The sequence below is a fragment of the Arachis stenosperma genome, chromosome 4, assembly GCF_014773155.1.
Source record: "Arachis stenosperma cultivar V10309 chromosome 4, arast.V10309.gnm1.PFL2, whole genome shotgun sequence".
NCBI classification, from domain to species: domain Eukaryota; kingdom Viridiplantae; phylum Streptophyta; class Magnoliopsida; order Fabales; family Fabaceae; genus Arachis; species Arachis stenosperma.
The window spans coordinates 127469849-127475872 of NC_080380.1; positions in this window are offsets into that span (position 1 = coordinate 127469849).

Sequence of the window (6024 nt, forward strand, 5' to 3'; positions counted from 1 at the left end):
TAGGCGCAGAATGGTACTAGGATATCCTAGCCAGCTGTCCTGTTTGACTTTTGAGCTATTTCAATGATGTTCCTGGCTATAATGTCTCCAACATTGATTTCCCCTCCTTTCATTATGCAATGGATCATTATAGCTCTATTCACGGTTACCTCAGAGTTATTTGAAGTAGAGATCAATGACCTCCTCACTATGTCATGCCATCCTTTTGCTTGAGGTATGAGATCACCTCTCCGAAGTTTGAGTGGTCGGCCATGTGAATCCAATACCCAATCAGTGCCTATTCTGCATAAGTCACTCACCACATCCACATATCTTGGGTCATTTTCAACCCTTTCTTCATAGCTAGGTCGTTTGAACTGTTTGTGCTTGACCCTTAGCACCCTATTGATGGTGTCCGGGCTAAAATCAACATCCACACCTCTTACATAGCTCATGTAAGGTTCTTCATCATCATATTCTCTTATCACATTAGTAAAGAATTCATGGATGAGAAGCATGCTCACTTCTTGAGGTTGGTCACAGAGAAGCTCCATCCCCTTTTTCTGATTATTTTTTGTATTTCAGGATATTCATTTTTTAAGCTTGAATGGTAGCTCTGGAACAACATCTTTGCTTGACATCCAACTAAAGATCCGCTCATTGTGTTGGATTGAATCTTCTTGATCAAATTCATCTTCTCTCCTATCCCTTGATGATGAGGCCATTGAGATTCACTTGCAAGATTGAATCTCCCCAACACCAAACTTAGATGAATGCTTGTCCTCAAGCACAAGGAAAATGATTGTGAATGAGAGATATGAGATAAGCACGGTGACTTAGAGAAGGTAGAAAATGATGGTGAAGGAGATTGAGTGTTTCGGTTATGTGAGAGATGTGATGCTTCAAGAGTTTTGTTGGGTAAAGATGAGGTCCAAGGTTAGAATTTGTGAAACATGGAGTAGGTTAGAGGTTGAGTATGAGTTCGGTTAGTGAAGTGAAAGTTGGTGGGTAGAAGAATGAATGATGAATGAATATGGTTGAAGTATTTAAAGTGAAAGTTGGTGGGAAGGCATTTAAGGCTCGGTCATGGCATGCTTCCTTGTGCCCATTGCATGTTGATTTGTTTTTCCCCATGCACAAAGTTCAAAACTCATGTGACTTCCCTTCCTTGTGTATCCGTGACCTCACTCACTAAGATTCTCCATCATTTCTTTCTTTCTTCCATTATATGCTTCCAAGATTCCCCATCACTTCTTTCTTTCTTTCCTGCAACAAAATGCCAAAGGCTTGAGATTCTTAAAGTGACATTAATGGCTAAAAATCTATGATGATGTTCCTATGCAAAATTGACTAAATTAGATTCCCTAATCTATTTTTTTAGCATTAATAATGCAAGTAAAGACACCAAACTTAGTTTGTGACTAAGTGTTCTATGGAATTAATTCCAAAGATAGCCACCTCAAACTTAGTAATTTACCTACATTGCATGCTTTTTCACGTTTTTTTTTTTTTTATAACTAAAGTAGATGACAATACTTTCATAGCCTAGCATTTTCGTGTATGTATGGACACCAAACTTAGTTTGTGGCTAAGTGTTGTAGAACACACATTTGCCATTACTTCAAGATTGGCCACACCAAACTTAGTGCCTTGCATACACCATGTACTAGTCTACTTGATCATTATGGTTACTAAAACATGAAAATAAAAGACTCCCTGTGCATGGGTTGCCTCCATGAAGCGCTTTGTTTATTGTCCTTAGCTCGACATTGCAGCTTCTTTGCTCATGTTAAGAGTTGCACACTCTCTTCCTTGCTCCAAGGGCCACCAAAATAGTGCTTCACCCTATGTCCATTGACTGTGAAGGTTTGTTTTGAGGCTTCATCAAGCAGTTCAACATAGCCATGAGGTGATACTTTGGTGATGGTGTATGGACCAGTCCATCTAGACCTCAGCTTCCCAGGGAAGATCTTCAATCTTGAATTGAATAACAACACCTTTTGGCCCGGTTCAAATGTTCTTTGAGAGATCCTCTTATCATGCCATCTCTTTGCTCTCTCCTTGGTATATTTGGCATTGTCATATGCCTCCAATCTGAATCCTCAAGCTCATTGAGTTGTAGCAACCTCTTCTCTGCTGAGCATCTAAATTCAGAAGTTTGGTGGCCCAGAAGGCCTTATGTTCAAGCTCCACAGGGAGGTGGCATGCTTTTCCATACACCAACTGAAATGGAGATTTTCCTATGGTGTCTTGAAGGCTGTCCTATATGCCCAAAGTGCATCATCTAGCTTCCTAACCCAATCCTTTCTTGTTGTTCCCACAGTTTTCTCCAAGATCCTTTTCAGCTCTCTGTTGGCAAGTTCAGCTTGTCCATTGGTTTGTGGGTGATATGGGGTAGCTACTTTGTGTGTAACACCATACTTGTGGAGTAAAGAATTGAGTTGCTTGTTGCAAAAGTGGCTTCCCCCATCACTTATAAGTCCTTTGGGCACTCCAAATCTAGTGAAGATGTTCTTCTTGAGGAATTGCAAGACCACGTTGGTATCACATGTGGTGGTGGCTATTGCTTCTACCCATTTGGAGACATACTCTACTGCTACCAGGATGTATTTGAACGTGTAGGATGGAGGAAAAGGTCCCATGAAATCTATTCCCCACAAATCAAAGAGTTCCACTTCCAAAATGAACTTTGAGGCATCTCATTTTTCTTTGACAAACCCCCTGTTCTTTGACATTCATTGCATTGGCTCACAAACTCCCTAGCATCCTTGAAGATTGAAGGCCAATAGAAACCACTTTGAAGGACCTTTGCAGCAGTCTTTCAGCCCAAAATGACCACCATAGCTAGAGTTGTGACAATGCCATAGTATGTCCTTCATCTCACCTTCTGGCACACATCTTCTTATCATTCCATCTGGGCATCTTTGAACAAGAATGGTTCGTCCCAAAAGAAGAACCTAGCCTCATGCAACAGCTTCTTAACTTGTTGTCTTGTGTACTCTTGTGGAATGATTCTTCCTGCCTTGTAGTTGGCCATGTCTGCAAACCAAGGGACATGTTGAATGTGTAAGAGGTGTTCATCTGGAAACTCTTCATTTATTGATGGAATGTTGTCTTGGCATGCATCTTGTGGTACCCTTGATAAGTGATCAGCAACTTGATTTTCACTGCCCTTTCTATCTTTGATCTCAATGTCAAACTCTTGTAGGAGTAGCACCCATCTGATTAGCCTTGGTTTGGCATCCTGTTTTGACATAAGATACTTAATGGCAGCATGGTCAGTATACACTAAGACTTTAGATCCAATCAAATATTGTCTAAACTTATCAAAGGCATACACCACGGCTAGTAACTCTTTCTCTGTTGTGGTGTAGTTTCTTTGAGTTTCATTCAATACCTTACTTGCATAGTAGATAACATGAAGCCTCTTTTCCTTCCTCTGCCCCAACACAGCGCCAATTGCAAGGTTGCTTGCATCACACATGAGTTCAAAAGGTAGTCCCCAAATTGGGGGTGTGATGATTGGTGCTGTGGTAAGCTTAGCCTTTAGAGTTTCAAAAGCATGCTTGCATTCATCATCAAAGATAAAAGGATTGTCTACCACCAGCAAATTGCTTAGTGGCTTGCTATTTTTGAAAAATCTTTGATGAATCTCCTAAAATCCAGCATGCCCCAAGAAACTCCTAACGGCTTTCACACTAGTTGGCAAAGGAAGTTTTTCTATAATTCTACTTTTGCCTTGTCAACCTCTATACCTTTTCTTGAAATTTTATGACCAAGAACAATGCCTTCGGGTACCATGAAATGGCATTTTTCCCAATTCAAAACTAAGTTTGTTTCTTGGCATCTTTTCAAGACTAAGGTAAGATGGTGCAAGCAAGTATTGAATGAATCACCAAAAACAGAGAAATCATCATAAAGACTTCAATGAATTTTTCTACCATGTCTGAGAAGATTGAAAGCATGCATCTTTGAAAGGTAGCTGGGGCATTGCAAAGTCCAAATGGCATCCTCCGGTATGCAAAGACTCCAAAGGGACAAGTGAAGGAAGTCTTCTCTTGATCCATGGGGTCAACCACTATCTGATTATACCCAGAATATCCATCAAGAAAACAATAATAAGCATGGCCAGCCAACCTTTCAAGCATCTGATCAATGAAAGGTAGAGGAAAGTGGTCTTTTCTTGTGGCATCATTCAACCTCCTATAGTCTATGCACATCCTCCACCCTGTCACTGTTCGTGTTGGGATAAGCTCATTCTTCTCATTAACAATGACAGTCATGCCTCCTTTCTTAGGTACTACTTGCACTGGACTGACCCATGGGCTGTCAGATATAGGGTAGATGATCCCAGCCTTGCACAACTTCAGGACTTCCTTTTGAACAACCTCCTTCATTGTAGGATTCAATCTTCTTTGGGGTTGTACCACCGGTTTGGAACCCTCCTCTAAGAGTATCTTGTGCATGCATACAGCAGGGCTTATGCCTTTCAAGTCATCAATGGTCCATCCCAATGCCTCTTTGTGAGCTCTCAAAACCACAAGGAGCTTTTCTTCTTCTTCTGCATTCAATGTGGAATTGATGATCACTGGGAAGCTATCCTTCTCACCAAGAAATGCATATTTAAGATGAGGGGGTAGTGGTTTCAATCTTGTTGTGGTGCCTTTCTTTGGTAGTTCACTTGGTTCCTTTGATGCTTCCAACGTGTTTTCTTCTTGTCCTTTGATGTTATGGACTTCCTCTTGTTTCATTTGATGGTTTGTGTCAAGCACTTCTTCAACCAAAGAGTACTACATCAATCCTCATGCAATTTTCTTTCTCAACAGGGGTTGCATTGCTTTGAAGACATTTATGGTCATTTGCTCATCATGCCCTGAAGATCATCTCTCCCTTTTCCACATCAATGATTGTTCTAGCTGTAGCCAAAAAGGGTCTACCAAGAATGACTGAATTGTTTCCTCTCATCCATGTCTAGGACCACAAAATCAGCTGGGAATATGAAGTTTCCCACCTTCACCAAGAGGTTCTCAACTACTCCATTTGGCACTTTGATGGATCTGTCAGCAAGTTGGAGTGACATCCTTGTGGGTTTGAGCTCTTCAATCATCATTTCTTCATCATGGTAAGGGGCATTAAGTTAATGCTCCCAGGTCACAAAGTGATTTGTCAACAGCCATGCTCCCAATCGTGCAAGGTATGAGAAAGCTGCCAGGGTCTTGAGTTTTGGAGGTAACCCTTGTTGAATGATGGCACTACACTCTTGATTGAGAACCACGGTTTCTTTTTCTTGCCAACTCTTCTTGGTGATCAACTCCTTAAGAAACTTTGCATACAATGGCATCTGTTCTAGAGCCTCTGCCAATGGGATGTTGATTTCAAGTTTCTTGAAGATCTCTAAGAACCTTGGGAATTGTTGGTCCTTTGCTCCTTTGTGTATCCTAGTTGGGTATGGAAGCTTGGGTACATAAGCTTTCACTCCTTCATTTTTTTTTTCTTTTTGTGGATTCATACTCTCCTTGCCATCACGGTTGCCTCCTTGACTTGGTGGATTGCCTTGTGGCTTGACAACCTCCTTGCCTTTGTTAGATGTTGAACCCTTTTCTTCATCTTGCTTCTCCACTGTGTCTTGCTCTTTGGGTTTGTTGCTTCTTTATTTGAACTTTACCAACTACCTTGCCACTCCTTAACTGCAAAGCCTTACATTCTTCTCTTGGGTTGGGTATTGTGTCACTTGGGAGGACATGGGTTGGTTTCTCGGCTTGTTTGGCTAGTGTCCCACTTGTCTCTCAATGTTCATAGTGACCGCTTGTTGTTGTCCCTTAGCTAAAGCTTGAGTGGTTTGAGCAAGTGCTTGCAAGGTTGCTTCCAGACTTGAGATTCTGGCCTCATGATGGTCAATTGGAGGTATGATGGGGGTTGATGTTGTTGGAAGTTGTTGGGTGGATTAGTGTGGTAATTTTGTGAGTTGGATGTTGGTGCAGGGAAGTTATTTTGGTGGGTTTGTGAGTTATGATGGGGGTGTTGATATGTGTTTGTGTTTTTCTA